Source organism: Panulirus ornatus, chromosome 24 (genome assembly GCF_036320965.1).
Source record: "Panulirus ornatus isolate Po-2019 chromosome 24, ASM3632096v1, whole genome shotgun sequence".
NCBI lineage: Eukaryota > Metazoa > Arthropoda > Malacostraca > Decapoda > Palinuridae > Panulirus > Panulirus ornatus.
In genome coordinates, this window is record NC_092247.1 from 1060769 (window position 1) to 1081023 (window position 20255).

Sequence of the window (20255 nt, forward strand, 5' to 3'; positions counted from 1 at the left end):
TCTTTCTAACGAGGCGCCGGGTTACAGGGGAGATGTGGTCGACGGTACGACTTGTGGGGAGGATCTGGTGGCACGGGTTCGTCCTGGAGGTGACGGTGTGACAAGGGGGTTGACAGCAGAATGCTTTTGAAAAGAGGAATGGAAAAGGGGGAGTTTCTAAGACGATCCCAGCATTATAAAAGGAACCAGAAGTCATACAGGTCGACGAGGTCTGTGAGGCAGTGTGTGGGATGATAGGTGTTCAGGTATGTCTCGCATGAGGCATTATTGAGGGATAGAAACAAATCAGTGATATGAACCATTTCTTAAGGACAGATCTACTGAAGCAATACGAACCCGTTGCGAGTGACAGGTATCATGAAGCTTTATAAACCAGTTCAGAGAGTCAGATGTCGTGAAGCGGTATGATCCCGTTCAGAAGGACAGGGATCATGAAGCAATATGAACCAGAATCCTGATGACATGCACCATGAGGCAGTATGAATCCGTGTCGACCGACAGGTATCATGAAGCAGTGTGAACCCGTCCCGAGAAACAGGTGATATTATCTCACTTCAGGTGTCTCAGTGTCTCATACCTAGCAAGGCTCGAAGCTTTTATTCCATAAGCAAGCACATAACAATAGGCATTTCAGTAATATCTATCTATCTATCTATCTATCTATCTATCTATCTATCTATCTATCTATCTATATATATATATATATATATATATATATATATATATATATATATATATATATATACGGTGAACTTGAATTGTGAAAGGCAAATGTAGACATTAATGAAATTCAAATACTCTTTCACTGTAAGAGACAAAATATATATAAAGGGGTGAATGATACAGTCTTCATTGCAATACGCTGAGAAATGATATGGAATGTATCGATAGCATATGAAAAGTAAAGCTGCATCAAACTGTTTAATATAAACCATGAACGTGCCCTTGTTCTGGAGGTAGCTGGAGGCAGGGAACTGAGAATTGTTGGGTCGTGATGTTAACAACGCGTTCCTGCCTGATGGATTTACTCCAGCAGCTGACGCTCGTCGGTGAAGATTAATTGGATTCATGTAGACGCTGGCTGGAAGACCCTTCCAGAACTGGAGGGTCGCAAGAATGACCAAGTTTTCCAGGGCAATGATAAATGTGCCGTTGACACCCACAGGTGTTGCTTTGGGTAGCCCCAGAGTTCCAAGAGGTGATTTAAGAGATCTATAATTCGTGAAGGTTAGCGATGAGAATATAATGAGCGGTATATATTATTAGTGGTAGACGGTGCTCGTCCCAGATCCTTTTTTTTAGGCTGGGAAATTATCGCGGCCGAAACGCTTGAAGGAGAGAGAGAGAGAGAGAGAGAGAGAGAGAGAGAGAGAGAGAGAGAGAGAGAGAGAGAGAGGCTTTACCTCTGTAAGACGCATTTCTTCCCAGCGAAGAAATCTGTCCACTCAGACGGGCAGCGTGGGACTTACATTTGTAACTTTATCGACAGATGACGCATCCAGTGAGAGTTCAGGGAGGCGAGACATGCGACAGGACGAATCGTTCCAGAGGTGAAGGTTCATTTTGATGCAAATGACCTCCGTCTATCTTGTCAAGCCACGAAGCACCAACAGCACTTTAGGGCCTAGCGGCTCACAGAGTGGATCCGGCCCAAATATACTCAGCGGCTGTCCACAATTAGACGCTACAGACTTTGACCAAAAACTCTAAAGTCGAGAAATAAAGTTTCTTTTGTACCATGACCAACTAAGTGTCTGCCTATATAACCAGACACGACACAGGGTCTCTGCCATTCAGCGTGGGTTGTTGAAGAGGGAAAAGTGTGTTCTGCTATCCTCTTTCTACCTTTATCTTTAGACCATTGAGTCAGATAACCTCGTTTTGGTCCATCAGGTCTCCTGTTATCTCGTACTTCCCATGCACCCCCAATATACTGTCAGTTATCACTAATAACTGATAACCTACAGTCAGTTATCACTGATAACTGATAACTGCAGCTGATGACGAGTTGCCGCTCGGCATCGTGTGTTGAGGAAGAACAACTGTTCATCAGTGTGGCTATGGATGAGGAGGAAGGTAGCACTGTAGTAGCTGATGAGCGGTAATGTAGCACTATGATGATCACTGAGCTGCTACTCAGCACTGCAGCAACAGCTGCTGAACTTACCTCTGTGGATGTTGATGTCTCGTTAGTCAGCCCTGTTGTTAACTACTTACCATTTCAGCTACTGACGAGCTGCTCTTCAGCTTATTAGGTGTTCCAAAGCGGTCGTTTATCTCTACAGTGACAAGTGAGAAGTCACCTGGCTTCGTAGCTACTTAACTTTGTTATTTACGTCCTGCTGCTATTCGCTTTACAGCTTTCGTAGAATAGCTATCCAGCACTGAACCTTTGGAAACTATAATATATCGTAAAGAATTAGTATGTGAGAAGATGAAAGGGCGAATTCATACAAATGCAAGACGTTAACGTCTGAGAACAGGGATTCAGAGTGTAAAATGTTTACGTGGCGAGAGGTTGAGGAAGGTCTCGATATTCCGATATCCAGGGAATATTTGCGGTGAAGATGGAAGCACAGATGCTGAGGTATTGGAGAGACGAATGGTCAGTAGGCAAGCCTGAGCAGCTGGTGCTGATGGATTGAGGAACAACGTGGTCTGTCTGAACGTAATGCAGCTGCTAAGAAGAAACCTGCCGAAAGGTGCAGTCATTTCTACTTTGATGTTCGAAGTGGATTTTCTTTTGATTCGGTTACGAAGGAAGAAGAAATGGAATGAGCGAGAGATATAGGGTCCTTCGAGTGAGGTATGGAGAAGTGAAAGACGTTTTTAGGAAAGTGAGGGAAGGAGTTCGCTCATGGTCTGGATATCTGGGGCGACTGAAAGCCGAAGGAATGAATAAGACAGAGTGTGTGAGGTGAATGGGGGAGAAAGACCAACGGATGGTGTAAGAAACTGAGGGAGGAAGTGAGTGAGTGAGGAGTCCTTTAGAAGATTTGTGCAGTGGAAGGGTACTGTCGCGAGTGGGAGACTGACTGTATGGGTCCGCTTCCCAAACTGTAAGACACACCGAATTTGCTGTAGACAAGATAGTGTTATGATTTCTCTCATGTTAGACCATGTGTCGTGTGCAACAACCTGAGGATTCTGATTAAAGAGACCCCCTGCAGAAGACCTATACTTGGGTAGGACCACGTCCGTGTTGTGATGGTCAGAAATTCAAAGCCAAATAGGAAGACCACACATTAGATTCAAGACCATTCAATAAAGCCCCGGACCATGTAGTTAGGCCAAGACTACACGGTGATTCCAATACATCCAAGACCACACAGTAGATGGAATACTGAGTCGTAAATATCCCAGCGACGTCATTAGTAAGTGTAATGTGCCACAAATTGTATACACCAGTTTGCTGGGCTGCAGTTTATGCACGCTCGCCTCTGCACACTTCAGAGAAGGATGTACATAAGCTTATGTGTAGAGTATATGTAGAAATGTTAGGACAGCCTTTGTATAAGGTATTATATGATTGTTTACAGCGTTTTGAGATGACATGGTAGACTCGCATTATGTAACAGTCCCGTAAGACTCAAGCTACACACACACACACACCTGAGGCTCAGGGAAGCCCTCTGGCTTAGGGACGCCCCAAAGCACAGGGACGCCCGCAGACTCAGGGGCGCCCCCAGACTCAGGGGCGCCCCCAGACTCAGGGATGCCCCCAGATCCAGGGACGCCCCCAGATTCAGGGGCTGATACTAGAAAGCTACTTGTGGTCCACGAACTGTGTGTGTTGAAGGCAGGTTCAGTGATGCTATCGTATACAAGCTGGAATGTAGTAGGTGATCTTGCTGGGTGAAGCGAGCTACAGGCCCCTGGAATACTTAAATATGCCATGGAAACTACAGGATGACGAAGAGGAGGGAGCAATGACCCCGTTACTCACACAACGTTGGAGAAATTGACCAATTCCTTGTACGCAGCCAGATCCAGAGCAGCTGCAGTTCTTTGGCAGGAACGTAATCTGTTTTCCTTGAGAAAAGAAATTGTTCCGCATCAGTTACCGCCACACAAAGACTTCTGGAGAAAGACAACATCCGCTAATTGAATTACTCACCTGCCGTAAATAGAAACAAGAGTTTTCGAGGCGATACAGAAACTCCTCGCCTAGTGGGAAAGAGATGAGAGCTGGAGAGACACACGGAGATCAAAGGCATCTCGTTAACTGAATGGATGGAACCCCAGCACCAGTGACCGAATTGGATCTCCTGACGTGGACGCGTAGCCAACGTCACAAGGGACCAGGCTAAGGTGCACTCCAGCCCCTGCCTAGTAAATGACCTGACGTAAGCGGACATTTGCGGGACTGATGAACTGCGGTTAATCCGCTGTGATGTGAGGCGCGTTGATCAGGAGACGATGCAAATGATCACCTCTTTACGATGGTGATTATTGTCACTCAATACAGAACACAGACTACTACACCGTGACCATAGTCTATGCCATGACTCATTCCATTGATAGCACGTCGTCCCTCGTATAGAATTTTATTCGTTTTGTTTATTACATACCTTTCACTCTCATAAATGCCAAAGTCCCAGCACCCGAGAGTTCTCTCCATTTCATTCATCTCTTCTCTGTCCTTCTCTTTATGCCCAGCACTGTTTTTTCTGCCTTCCTTTGGACACTTTTCAGGAGGCTATGTGACCTTCACATGAGGAAGCCAAGTGATTGCGGCTTGTTCCAACGTCGGACGAAAGTGCTTTATGTATAGATTCCTGAACGTCTCACTGTACAAGCACTTGAAGGCGATTTTACCATTAAGCAAAATATGGTTTGCTTCCTTGTTGCTCCTTTATATATAGTGTTCTGATAACAAGTTCGAAGTGATGTGCATTCCTTGATCCTTTTTCACAGAACGAGTTTTGTTCTCAGTTTTCCCTGACACGTTTCTTACCGTCCGCTTTGCGTAGAGTCTTCCCATCTTCATGAGTTCTCATCTTCCAGGGTTACATTTCATCAATCTTCCGTCCATCCAGTGTTGTATCCTACTCAGGCGTTTTTCGGTATTTCTCTGTCCTTATAACTCAACACTTCCATCAGTATTTAGGCATCACTAACGAACATATTCACCTCATATGTGTAGATCAAAGATCGAAATGGCTCCAGCACTGAGCCCTAAGGAACCCCACTTTTAACCCTGATCCTGCAGTTAAATGGCACCTGAAGAAGTATACTCGTTGTTCCTTCCTCCTTCACGGGTCTTCTCTGCATCAGCAGCGCACGAGGTTTTCCCCCTACTAGTGGACTTTCCTTGTATCATGGAATTATGGGCTTCCTCTGCATCATAGACCACAGACTTATGACCACCTACACACACATCTCAGCCCTCACCTTACACCATTCAGAGACGCCGGGCAAAGAAAGGAGACTTTCATCATTTTTGCGACTGTTTTACTGGAGGAGCTTTTACTTCGAACCCACAGCCTCTCCAAGCAGCATTAAGGTGTCGCGACTCGACCACTCCAACCACTCCCACAATCGTCATATTCCCCCTCCACCTCCTCCTCTTCCTCCACCTCCTCCTTTTCCTCCTCCTCCTCCTTCTTCTAAAACTTAAAACCATGAGAATCATTATTATTATCAATTTCACCACAAATTGTTACGAGGCTTTTGGCATTACCCAGAGGAGGAGGGGAAAAAAAAAAATTAAAGTTGGTTTAAGTTGACGTTTTATCTCCCACTCGTATGACTGCTGGAGCTGTAAAAGTTGTGTGTGACGGAGGGAAAGTTACTGGCTGATAAACCACACTTCATGCCTCGTCAGGAGACCGAGACATTCCTTTATCGTTCTTTACGAGGCTCTGGATCAGCTGGTGACGCCAGCGAGCCGGTATCAATAACGGTGGTGGGTGGGGAAGAATAATGCAATTCCTGAATCTATCGCCACCGGTAGCTCACGTTATGTCTGACTCGAGGCTGCGATATTTGTTATCGCCGGAAGGAGAGAGAGAGAGAGAGAGAGAGAGAGAGAGAGAGAGAGAGAGAGAGAGAGAGAGAGAGTATGGCTTCTTGGCGATTAGTTTACGACGAGAGTTTGCTAAGCGGTAGAGCAATTGCGTCTTGATCACCGCTGGAAAATATAGTGTTTCGTTTGGTTGGTACTCGTACAGTAGATCAGTTACTGTGGGATAATGAAGTTGTGCTTATATACGGTTTCTATTTCTTATAGATATCTTTAAAGGTTTTGAAAGTAGAGTTTACGATAAAATTCAAGTCCAAAACAAATGAATTTTGCTAATAAGCCGTCAAAGACCATGAGAGACAAAATACAAACATAATAAGGATTCCTAATGGTTGATAATGTCGAGAACAGAGAGAGAGAGAGAGAGAGAGAGAGAGAGAGAGAGAGAGAGAGAGAGAGAGAGAGAGAGAGCAAAGTGAATCAGACACCCACTGGACATCTTACCCACACAAGTGTCCCACTATCGCCCACTTTGATCCTATGTCCAAGTTTCATAGATCAGTTTCAGTAGAAATGCAAGACATGAAATTGAAAATTACAGAATGAAATACACACACACACACACACACACACACACACACACACACACATAAACAGGACCTATGGGAAGAAGAGCATAGACTTGTTAGAAATATATTATTCTCCGAAGAATTAGAACGACCCTGAACAAATATACAATCATGACCATAAAGGACCAAACAGAATGGTACCTGAAGCACTAGAATACTCGCATCTTAGCTATGGTAAAGTAATGATGATTGGGAAGATCAATTATGTAGACATGAATTAGAGATACATGGATTCTCATGGTCATATAAGTAGTCGTGAAGACACAAGTTTTTGGAATGAATACATTACCATTTCCCATACCGACATCTCAGGAAGCACAGGGAGATAAGAGAGGGACTGATACAGCATCAATACAAGACCTTATCTTCACCCATACTAGAATGGATGCAGAGAGTAATATACATTACAAACTAGATGATAAAAGTGATCACGTAATACTAAAGTTTGACCATGTGGAAAATGAGGACACTGAATGAGCAGCTGTGTGACAGGATATAAAGAGCATATATAACTCTGGAAGATACACAAACCATAACAATTTCCGTGTTTACAGAGATGGGGAAATGGAATTCAGTAGCCAGGAACCAGAGCTTCAAGTGGAAGGTTAGAGTCTATGAAAATCACATTGAAAGAGTAGAAATATGGGTACCTCAAACCTCAAATATCAAATAGTAAATGAATCCAGTGTCGATAATTGCCTAATTTTAGACACTGGTGGTATATGAGTTCTGCTGAGCAGCGAACGCTAAGCAAAGGGGAAAAAATACTGAGGTGTGATGACCTCAGATGACCTAGAGGGCAAGAATGTAGTGCAGAGACAGTGAGATAATGCGAACATATTTATAGAATACGTAGGTAAAGTATTGGAATTCAAGTCTAAGAAATTCACCCATACTCTTTACAGATAACTGGTACGTCCCCATCTTGAATATCATGTTCAGTTTTAGTTATTCTTCTTGGAAAAATGCAAACAAAATTGTGAACATTCAGCAGCATACTACCAAGATGATTCCCAGGCTGAAATAAATTCTATGACAGCCTGCAAGAAGGCTCAAAATCAATCAAGTTAGAGAAAAGGTTGAGAAGTGATTTGACACAGGTGTTCAAGGTTACAAAAGTCTTTCACTATCTTGATCTATGTCAGCAGCTATTGAAAGCAAGACTTAGTGTGATCTCACTCGTAGTAATGGATACAAACTCGTGGGCAAACGTTTTACCTGGGATTAGGCAAAGTACTTTTTATTCAATTGGATTGTTAACATATGGAATGACCTACCTGTTAGAGTAGTTAAGAGAAGAAACGTACATATATACTTTTAGGAACAGACCTTGGCTAATCCTTCCACCCCAAGGCCATGACTGACATTATTTCCACCTTAGTTACATGTAGTGTTTGCAGGTGTTTCCCCTGGAGTTACCTGTTTCTCCTTCTCCACCTAACCCAGTTACCTCGATGTTTCTTGACGGTCATCTGACCTTAGTGTTTTGTGGATGTTTTGGAATTCTGAATGCCCCTGTTACCTTCCCAACTCCCCGGCTCTTCTTTCTCTGACTACCCTATATCATCTTCGAGGAGGTTATAAGACCGAAGTACAATCTCATCGAAGAACGTCTTACTTCGAAGGGACCCTCGTTTTCCCTTCTACTGATTGTAGCGTCGCACTCACTCTGTAGGAGCCCTGGGGGAACGAGTCGTAGGGTTACATATCAAAAGAAGAAATGGAGGAACGTTTTTAATTTCCAAGTTTTCGTCCATTTCCTTAAGACGTCTCCAGGGTAAGAGGTCTGAAGAGTTCTCGAGAAGCTTGGGGGAGACGGCCTTTCATTCTCTTCGTTTTTATTATATGGAATAGAAATTTCGTTCGTAGGAAGTTGGTATTTTGTCTGTGTTAACTCCACTTTCCGCTTAAATAACCATAGATAATCTCAGGTATAATGTACCCAAAGAAGTCAGACGTGTCAAATTCAAATTCTATGATTATCTAAATGATAACATGAAGTTAACAAAGATCTTATGTAAAGATTACCCTTGAATTAATTCTAGATTTATTTTCACTAACAAGTAGATTAACTCGTTCTTTAAATATATATTGAAGGTGGCCCCCTGCTCTCGCACCAAAGATTGTACATACTTACAGGTATTCAAGCTGCAGTGTTGAATTCCTTTGTAGTTCAAACCTCCAGTTTAAATGACAGTGGATCAACACCTTATAATCAGTGACCTTCCTTTCTATGCATTCCATAATGTATCCAGTACTTTCGCCCCCTCACCCACCCTATGGCTCATATCTTCCATGGTTCCATTCGCTGCTGTGTTCACGCCCAGATATCAAAAGAACCACATATTCCAGATTCTCTCTATTCAAACTCACTGTCCGCTCTAACCTATCTATCCTCGCTTCTAAATCTAGTAACCTTGCTTTTATTTACGTTTACTCTCAACTTTCTCCTTTTTCTCAACTTTCTTCTTTTACACTCTTCCAAACTCAGAAATCAGCTTGTGCAGTTTCTCAGTCGAATCTACCATCACCGCCGGATCCCCCTGGCGACGCCACAGGTCGGAGAAGACATATGGCTCTTGCGTGTGTGTCATCGTTAGGTCAATGCAGGACAATTTAGAAGAAATGTTCTATCTTCAGTAAAGAAGCTGCTTCTTGGATATAATGGGGGTCTTGTGATACACTTGACAGATGTTGATAATGGTGAAGACAGATGGATGGTGCTTAGAACGCAGATGAAAAAGCATAACTCTAAAGAACATAGTTTCCTGGACTCTTCGTCTGATGGAGAAGAATCTAAGATCAAATTGCTTGTGGTGATGGTGGAGGGGAGGCGAGTTGGAGTGCTTGTCAAAGCATTATAAAGTGTACGTACTTCGTCAGTGTTTTGAGAGGGATTATTTCTTGTTGCGAAGAACTAAGTGGCAAGCATATTGAGAAGGGATTGTAACGGAAGCATTTTTTTTTTTGCTTATGTAAAAAATTTGGTGTTTGGTGTTGTTATGCAATCATTGATTGCTCTTAGTGCTCCTCCTTTGTTTGGTTTGTAGAGGATGTTGTCCTCTTAACTTTCTTGAGACTTTAACATGAGAGATAAAGAGTTCCAAAGCTTAGCGAAGCAACGAGAGAAACCGTAGTAACGGTCCAGCCTTAGAGTTAGCAGTGGCGATACTACATTACCGTTACTTAGCGTTAATGCCACTGCTACTCTTGGGCAAGAATACAACAACTAACATTAAGGTGTGCACCCCTATGGCCCTACCTACCGCACCCAATACTACTAAAAGTATAGTAATGACCACAACATCTGGTGGGCATTATAGCAACTACTGCTGTTTTTACTGCTAACACCGCTATGGTTGGGGGGGAAGGGCACCTGCCCTACCTCCTTACTCTATATAAGCAGAAGTTTCCGGAGAGAGAGAGAGAGAGAGAGAGAGAGAGAGAGAGAGAGAGAGAGAGAGAGAGAGAGAGAGAGAGAGAGGAAGCAATCTTAGTCGGCCAGAAACTTGAAAAAGTTGCAAGTGCTCATTTCTGCTGCCGAAGTTTCCACTGACAGCCACCGGAAATCAGTCCCTTGACTGTTTGAGGCAGTAAAGAAGAAAAAAATATATTCCATCGAGTCTGTATTTAAGTTTAATCCTCGAGCCATTATGTAACCAAATGAGAAACTAAGTCAGAATTTAGTCGAGGATAAAAAGCGAAAATAATTTTTCCCCCTTTTCTGACGTTAGGTGAGAGGCTCATAGAGTATTCCTGGTTCGTTCCTTTTATTTATCCTGGTACGGGCGAGACTGTTCATTAGCTCAGCAAGGGCAATGGACGGCCAGTCTCTGTCACTTAGTTCCGCCTCACGTTGCGGCCCACCGGCGCCCGAGAGGGCTTCTCCTCACCCTGCACCCACAACACACACACACCGAGGGAGGGCCTCTCCTCACCCTACACCCACAACACACACAACACCGAGGGAGGGCTTCTCCTCACCCTACACCCGCAACACACACAACACCGAGGGAGGGCTTCTCCTCACCCTGCACCCGCAACACACACAACACCGAGGGAGGGACTCTCCTCACCCTGCACCCGCAACACATACAACACCGAGGGAGGGACTCTCCTCACCCTACACCCACAACACACACAACACCGAGGGAGGGCTTCTCCACACCCTACACCCACAACACACACAACACCGACGGAGGGCTTCTCCTCACTCTACACCCGCAACACACACAACACCGAGGGAGGGACTCTCCTCACCCTACACCCACAACACACACACACACACACACCGAGGGAGGGCCTCTCCTCACTCTACACCCGCAACACACACAACACCGAGGGAGGGACTCTCCTCACTCTACACCGGCAACACACACAACACCGAGGGAGGGACTCTCCTCACTCTACACCCGCAACACACACAACACCGAGGGAGGGCCTCTCCTCACCCTACACCCGCAACACACACAACATAATGATAGCCCTGGCTGGCCAGTGGCCGCTCAGGGATGCTGTCGGGGAAACAGCGGGAACTGAGGCAGACGTCTGGGCGTGGAATGATAAGAAGGAGGAGGAGGAGGAGATGACGAAGACGTCAGAGGTGAGGGAGAAGAAGAGGAAGAGAAAAGAGAGAGAAAGATATCAAACGACCCTTAGTAATCATACAGTAAATAACAATGATCATTTTCGCTCTGTCTTAATTTTCTTGGCTGTGGAACTAAAACGTTTTTTGCTTCCTTTTCGTAGATACTGGTTGAAGGTGAGGATTATCTGTTCTGGTGATGGTAATTCAAATCTTATAAAAGATCATTTTAAGGTAAATTCTGGGCAACGAGTGTGTGTGTGTGTGTGTGTGTGTGTGTGTGTGTGTGTGTGTGGTGGCTGCCAAGGTGGATGTTGCATCCAGACAAGCTACGCTAATGACGGTTTAAAAGAAAAAGGAAATTGAAAAGAAGACGATTTGTTGTCAGCAAAACTTCAGTAGATATAGGAATTATCGTTGTTTATGTCAGTATATTTTGGGAGACGCACCCATCCGTTCAGGCGGTCACTTATTTACCAAATGGCGTCTTAGTTACGTCTCTTCGTTGTATATCAACTGAATATTCTTTCTTGTATCTCCCCTGATGATGTGATAATTACACGAAATTGCACTTGGGAACTTATCGTGTTTCATTTTCCCCATGGACTCACAGGAATATACTTGATCACGCGCTCAATTGTAATCCTTTCCAATATATATATATATATATATATATATATATATATATATATATATATATATATATATATATATATATATATATTGGAGCTGGAATGATGGAGTGAAAAAGATTTTGAGTGATCGGGGCCTGAGCATGCAGGAGGGTGAGAGGCGTGCACGGAATATAGCAAATTGGAACGATGCAGTAATGCTGGGGTCGACGTGCTGTCAATGGAGTGAACCAGGGCATGAGAAACGACTGGGGTAAACCACGGAAAGGTCTGTGTGGCCTGGATGTTGATAGGTTGCTGGAGTTTCGTTGCATTGCACATGACAGCTCGTGAATGGATATAAGCGGATGTGTTCTATTTTCGTCTGTTTCCTGGCACAGGGGTTGGCGATGCCGTTTCCTGTGGGGCGGGTTGGATGAAGGCGGGCAAGTATGAATATGTACGTATATATATATATATATATATATATATATATATATATATATATATATATATATATATATATATATATATATATTTTATCCCTGGGGATAGGGGAGAAAGAATACTTCCCACGTATTCCCTGCGTGTCGTAGAAGGCGACTAAAAGGGGAGGGAGCGGGTGGCTGGAAATCCTCCCCTATTTTTTTTTAATTTTCCAAAAGAAGGAACAAAGAAGGGGGTCAGGTGAGGATATTCCCTCTAAGGCCCAGTTCTCTGTTCTTAACGCACCTCGCTATCGCGGGAAATGGCAAATAGTATGAAAAAAAAAAAAAAAAAAGATATATATTCCTATGAGTCCACGGGGATAATGAAACACGAAAAGTTCCCAGGTGCACTTTCGTGTAATAATCACATCATCATGGGAGACACAAGAGAGAAATATAACAAGTCAGTTGATATTTCTCTCTTGTGTCTCCCCTGATGATATATATATATATATATATGTAATGTGTGTGTGTGTGTGTGTGTGTGTGTGTGTGTGTGTGTGTGTGTGTGGACGGGTTCAGCTGAGGCTGGTATATTACTATGCCTGGCCAACGTTGCTGTGTCAGCAGAATTTGTAAGTGTCATCAAAATTGAATGTAAGCCATGCTGGAGCCAACTCCTGTACTTAGTTGATACTAGAGTGGATGCCTAGACGAGCACACACACACACACATACACACACACACACACACACACACACACACACACACAGTGTGTTGTTCAGTCTCTCTAGGTTGTAAATGCAAAGACCATCTTGTGATTAATAGCATCACTCAAGACTTACGGAATTCTGAACCTTATACTCGTAGTTGCATAACTTTTGAAGCAATCATTGTTGTGAGGAGACTCATGAAAAGTGGCATCATATATATATATATATATATATATATAGAGAGAGAGAGAGAGAGAGAGAGAGAGATCTTACTCCATGCTATGGTTTCGCAACTCTTCAAAACATGAAATCATGCACAAAAACTAAGTCGGTCATTATCGTGTACGTTATTTCTTCAAAAAGTAGCTTTACTTGAAGGAGAATTTTGTATATAATGAGGTGCATTATCTTTTTACTTAATTTTTTTAGCTCCGCTGTTTCTCTTGTTTGGCCTCGACGAAATGAACCAGTTCTAAGAAATGCCTCTGTGTCAAAAGGACAGAAATAAAGAGGGGAAAAAAAAACGACTGTTCTAACTGGCTCACTGTTTACCCTGCAGGAGCTTTTTGACCAATCACGCTGCTCGTTGCTTGGCCAGTGGGCTGGGAGGGGAGGGTAAACAACAGACTCAGAATGGAGCCGAGCTCTGAGTTCCTCCTCCGTCTTTACCTCCCGCTGGCCTGCGTGAGGTACCATGTGGTGAAATGGCATGCAGTGATCCACGTTCATGTCAATGATTTAAAGGGTCATTATCTCTAGTTCCTCTACCATTCCCTGGGGGAACAAAAGGTCACTCATGAATCACTGTCCCTCAATCCATCCCTTCCTGATAACAGTTAGGCCAACTGTTTCTCTGTTGCATCGATTCTTTTCTGATGTGAATCGAGTGACGGAAAGGCTCCCACTGATCCCAGTTACCAAGCCATCCGTTACGCAGCCTGTCCGTCACAAAAGGGGGTCCACCACACAGACAGTCCGTCACAAAAGGGGGTCCACCACACAGACAGTCCGTCACAAAAGGGGTCCACCACACAGACAGTCCGTCACAAAAGGGGTCTGCCACATGGGCAGTTCGTCACATAACCAGTTCGTCACGCAGTCATTCCACCACACAGCCAGTTCACCACACAGTCAGTCAATCCACCACACAGCCAGTCCGTCACACAGTCAGTCAGTCAGTCCGCCACAGAGCCAGTCCACCACTGAGCCAGTCCAACCTACAGGCTATCAACCACACAGTCAGTCAGACCACTACACAGCCAGTCCACCACACAGTCAGTCAGTCCGCCACACAGTCAGTCAGTCCGCCACATAGCCAATCAACCGCAGGATATGTCCACGAACAGGAGCCCATCAAGGTTGACGTGACAGCAGGTGAAGCAGTCTGTCCCAGGTGACAACGATCTCTGTCATGACGGGCGGAGGGTTCGCCTGGAACCCCCACCTCCCACCTCACACCACAGGATCGTGTGGCTGTCCGTGAACACCAGCCATCCAGGGATGCCTCAGAGACGTCCAGTGGTGATAACTGTTGCTGTCAACTGGACAACTGGGTCGATGGCCACTACATTTGGCTGTTGTCAGGACGGTACGCAAGGAACATTGGCTGGTAACACTGCTGAAGACGAGCCTCACCAGCGGGTTAGGTGACAGTACTGGGGGGAGGAGAGAACGTGTTAACATCGGAGGGAGACATTTGTATGTAGAAGGACAAGATCGAGCCGACCTCAACGCCTACAGAGGTCGCTGCATCGAGTTTTCAAGGGATGCTGCAGTTTGTGGTGTATCAGTGATGCGTCTTATGTTGTAAGCACATCTCACTGCCTCAGGTACACTCCCGCTACACACACACACACACACAAGTCTCAAGATAATGTACGTAACTCTAGCTAACAAATGGAGGCTTTCATGACTAAAAATAACTAGATAGAAGACTCTCCAAGGCCAAAGAACATGAAGGTTCTCCTCACACCTCCATACTGGCATGATTCTAAGTGGGGCAGCATTCACTGGGGAGTCTCGTGTCACGGATACCTAAGTTTTGGATCCGTGTCATGGATACCTAAGCCGTGACGCGCGCAAGCTGGCACTGCCCGGCCTCGATGAGTGACGGGTGGAGGTAAGCATTTCGGACACCGGCGCGTGATGCATCATACCGAGGGCGCGATATTCAAGGTACACACGATGCATTCAAAGAATCCCTTCTGATATTCCGGGGGGGAGTTCCGACCTGACGCTCTGACATACCGAGAGATTTACTGCACTACATCGCTTGGGGAGGGGACGCTTGGGGGGTAGAGGAGCTGGCAATCAGGTCAGGAAACAACACCAGCTCGACAAGCGTGAGGTGAACTACCTCCGACAAGCCTCGCTTATGTCTACACGACCTCGATTGTGGGTCAACCTGTCGCCTACGTCATGACTGAAGTTCTATACGTAACAGTTATTGATAATAGAACAAGATCGTAGCCGCAATTTCTACTAATATCTCTTTATTTTTTACATGTACTCAGAGGAAACTATAGCTTCATACCTCCCTTTACACGTCTGTATAGTAAGCCAGCATTTCAGTGGCTGTTAAGGGTCAGTCCTTTGGTCCATGTAGCTGTCGTTTCTCAACGCCTCACCCACACGTGTATACAGTCTCTCCATCTCACACATAACGCTTGACAACACTTAACTTACACGTCTCGTTCTTCGTAATTCTTTATGTTCCTGCGGTGAGCGGTACTCGCTATCGCTACCTTCTGGTAAACCTAAATGAGCTCACATACACATGTAATTTGACCAACTGTTCCGTAAGTTCCTATCGAGATAATATGGATCATTTATTTATCAAACTAACAACATTTTGGGATGAATCAATAGGACCTGGTTGAGTCTTCATAACTTCAATTACGAAAGGTTCGTTCGATTTCGTTTTCTCATTGACTTTGGAAATCTACCTCACCAAATTTGTGTGAACGTAATTGAACTTCGGTAACGGTTTGTTTGGATCGTTCGGTAATTGTCCTGATGTATCAGATCCTCCAAAAAAAAACCCTTTTTATTCCCAGGAGAGGTAAAACTGCTCTGTTTTCTGTGATGCAGTGGTGAGCCTTGAGGATAATATGATTCGAAATGACACTAAACTAAGCAGCAGGTGACAGCCATCTTCCTCCCCAAATCATGTAACAACAACGAGCTCGAAATGTGAAGCAAAGGTCACCTTGAAGGTGACCATCAGTGTTTTTTTTCTATCTCACACCAGGATTCAAAGGCTTCGGCGCGAGTGGTTCGAATCACACCAACAATGGACGAGGATATTGGAAGATACGAGTTTCAAGATTCATTATTGTTGACGACACAGTCCACGAAACACTGACGGGTCCCTCAGACGTACAGAAACGTAGTTCTGGTTTATGTAGGAAGACGTAGGGAGAACTGAAGACTTAGCGAGGAGATTTTATAATAATGGATACGACTTGACGCTTTATATTTCAATTCTTCACCAGTGGTCCTCTGGTCATGGTGAAGATTTAACTTTATATTCTCATTCTTCACCTGTGGTCCTCTGGTCATGGTGAAGATTTAACTTCATATTTTCATTCTTCACCAGTGGTCCTCTGGTCATGGTGAAGATTTAACTTCATATTTTCATTCTTCACCAGTGGTCCTCTGGTCATGGTGAAGATTTAACTTTATATTTTCATTCTTCACCAGTGGTTCTCTGGTCATGGTGAAGATTTAGCATCATTGATTTCTGTGGTGAGTCGTGGAAGCGGGAGTAGGAATATATCCGGACGGCAGTGTGTCACACTTTGAATTATTTACCAGCAGTGGACATGGCTAAGGGAGAGTTGTACTCCCAGATGTCTTAGCTGCTCCCTTCCTCCCCAGTCATAACCCGTCTTCAGAAACGTTTCGTCCGTACAAACGTTGCAGTGATATGTCATTCCTTTAATGCCTCTTCCTTCATTGCGTTTTCTGTTGGCGTTCCTTATTTCCTCCTGTTGGCGTTCTACCACATCCGAATCGTTCGTCTTGGACATCATGAATCCTCAGCTTCGGGTTACCACCAGCCCTCTTACTCTCTTCTTTCATTGTGTTTAACCTCCCATTCTTAATGAACAAGGTTAAAGGTCGATAGATACTGTTTAATACATATATGACATTAAAAACTGTAGATTAAGTCCACCCTTTTACATTATCTCACTTCCTGTAGTCCCGTCATCTCCCCAGCTGATGTTTACCAAATCTAACCTCTGTGAACCACCATGTCTTATCCTTTGAAGGCATATACATGACTGCCATGTCATCCTCATGAGATGAGGCACATTGTTTCCCCAGTGGCAAGAGGCATAACTGTAATGTCTCTTCATGAGATAAGAGATATACGTCATGTATCCCCATGAAAGGAGATATACCTGTCATGTCTTCCTATGAGACAGGAGTAACTGTCATGCAACTATCATGTCCCATAATGAGTAGACGGAGATAAGTGTCATTTCACTCCACGGGAGGGCAGACGTCACTGTCATATCTTCCCATGAGAGACGTAAGTGTCACGTCTCCTCCATGACAGGAGTCATGATTGTCATATCTTCCTACGAGAGGAGCAACAGAGCTGTCATGTCATCCTATGAGAGGATAGAACCCGAGCGTAATACCTCCTCTCTTGAGAAAAGAGATGCTATCGTAACTTCTCTCATGATAAACTGTTATCTCTCCTCCAATGAGGAGGGGAGACCTAAGCATCGACTCCTCAAGGAAAGAGAGAGGACTTAACTATCAGGTTCTCTCTGTAACAGAAGAGGAGAGACATATCCAGCGTCTCCTCATAAAAAGAGAGATTTGACTATCAGGTTTCTCCTCATAAAAGACCAGGAGAAGACATTCCTCCAACTGTGGTTCCTTCCTCCATTCTCCCAACAGCTACAATATAGCAATATTGCTTTATTTCTCGACCAATCCTATTGGAATTGGGAACGTGTCCAATACCTCCTGGAGTCGTTTCATATTTTATTTCCATATTTTTTTTTCTTACCGTTCTTCCCTGATTCTCCGGGGGTCGGAGGTCAAACAAGAAAGGAAATTATTTTATGGTGTTACTTCCATGGATATGGATCATCTGGTATTGTGCAGCTATATCTTGGAATGATAGACATTAACATACACACTGATTAAGTATTAGTTCTTTGGTTCCATCTTCCAGGGGTCAAAGGTTGAATTCAGGTGTGAAAAGGAGATCTATCAGCTACTATGTCACTGGATAAAGAAACAGTTAATCGTAAATTCTGCACCTTTTTTTCAAGGTTCATTTCTCCGAACCTAAACAGAAAGAAGCTTAGTTAGTAACACTCGACCACAAGAAACAAATGCTTGATCATTGTGTGGAAATTTGGATTAGTTTCAGGAAATGAAGTTATCTATAGTCTTTTCGTAGGTCAAAGTTTTCCCTTACCCCATGATCCACTCTGTAGCATCCCATCCTACGCTCCTAATAGGCCTGACGAGATAAATCTTCCCCTACAGTAAAAATGAATGTTATACAATCACATAGAAATTAAAACCCTGGTTGTTGCTAGTGGGTGGGGGGAAAAAGGCGACCACAGCAGTCTAGTGCAGGCAAGCTACTGGCTCCGCTCACCTCCAGGCAAACGCTAACGAACTGAAAATTTTCGATAAAACTTTAAAAATATTCCATAACGATTGCTACTCCCTCTGGGGATCCTCAGGCGAAATAAAAAAAGAGATGATGTACCATTAATAAAACCCACGTGGGTATTATAAAAAGAAAATACTGTATTGTGGAGCAATCGTACCCTGGGATAATAGAGAAAGCCTTGCTACGGGCCAGTCTGGGATATTGTGGTAATAGACGCACGCGTAGGCTAGATTAACTCTTACAATATGTATTTCCACTCGTATCTAGTCAGAGGCATGGAGTATGTATTTCTCGTGTGTGTGTGTGTGTGTGTGTGTGTGTGTGTGTGTGCGTGTGAGTGTGTGTGTGTGTGTGTGCTTGTTTTCATAGTTCTTCGCCTTTACTTGCGTAGCGAGGTAGCACCAGGAACGGACGAAGAGCGGCTTCATTTGCTCATAATCACTCTAGCTGTCACGTATAATGCAACGGAAGCCAAAGCTCCCCAGACCCACAGCCAAACCCCACAGACCTCTCTCCGTGGCTTCCTCTATCCGCTTCGTATGCCCTGGATCACTCCACTTACACCACAAACAACCCCATCCCCTTATACCACATTGCTGCGGTTTGTTCTATCCCATTAGCACCCTCCTGCATGTTGAGACCCTGTTAATTTAAAGTGTGTTCTTTATCCTTCGATCTCATCCTCCTTCTCCCACTTCTCCCTGTTCTCTCCATCCCTTAATTCGTACATCCTCCTTTTAGTCAACCTCTCTTCACTCATCCTCTCCATGTGTCCAGACCATGTCAGTTTTGACATACAAACTCTTCTCACTGTCACTTCAATCGCTTACTCTATCAATCCTTTCTATTTCGACCCTCATCGCACCACATTTTGTCATTAAACTCATCCACACTCTTCCGGACTTTTTATATCTAGGGTACACGCCTCACACCCTTACAACGCCGTCGGCACTACTATACCATCAAACACACCCATCTTTATCCTAAAGAACAGTGTCTAGTGTCTCTCTCTTCACACATTATCAAGGCACCCAGGACATTCGCCCCTTCACTCACCCCATGGCTTCCCTCACTCCCCACTGTTCCCTTTGTTGCCATGTCCTCTCCCAGGTATCTACCTAACACCTCACTTCCTCACATACATTCACACATTTCCGCATCTCCTTCAGCGCAAGTGCTATATAATACTATACTGAGCGTGGCACGAAAACATTCAGCATTGTTCCTAAAAAAGAGTCTGTATGCAAATACGTCTACATTCAGCATGGTGCCATGACAGCACTGCAGCATTTAACATAGTGCCCCACCAACTTTCACTACGCCAACATATATTCATTGTATAACCAAGCTAATATTCCGGATACACTACGCCAACATTCAACATATTACACACCAAAATTCAGCAAAGATACAGCATATTACCCAACTTTGCTCACTCATAATGGCTATTAGATTCAGTACTCGGTACAGCAGAAAACATTCTCAACAACATGTATTTTTTGCATGTAACCAAAACATGTTTGCTACTACTGTATTTGCAAATCCTTTCATATGTGGGAGAATCAGCTGATCATGTCGCATGTATTCGACAACCAACTTCATTGTTTACAACACACACACACACACACACACACACACACACACACAACAAGTTCTGAAGGACGCGACAAGTTTGAG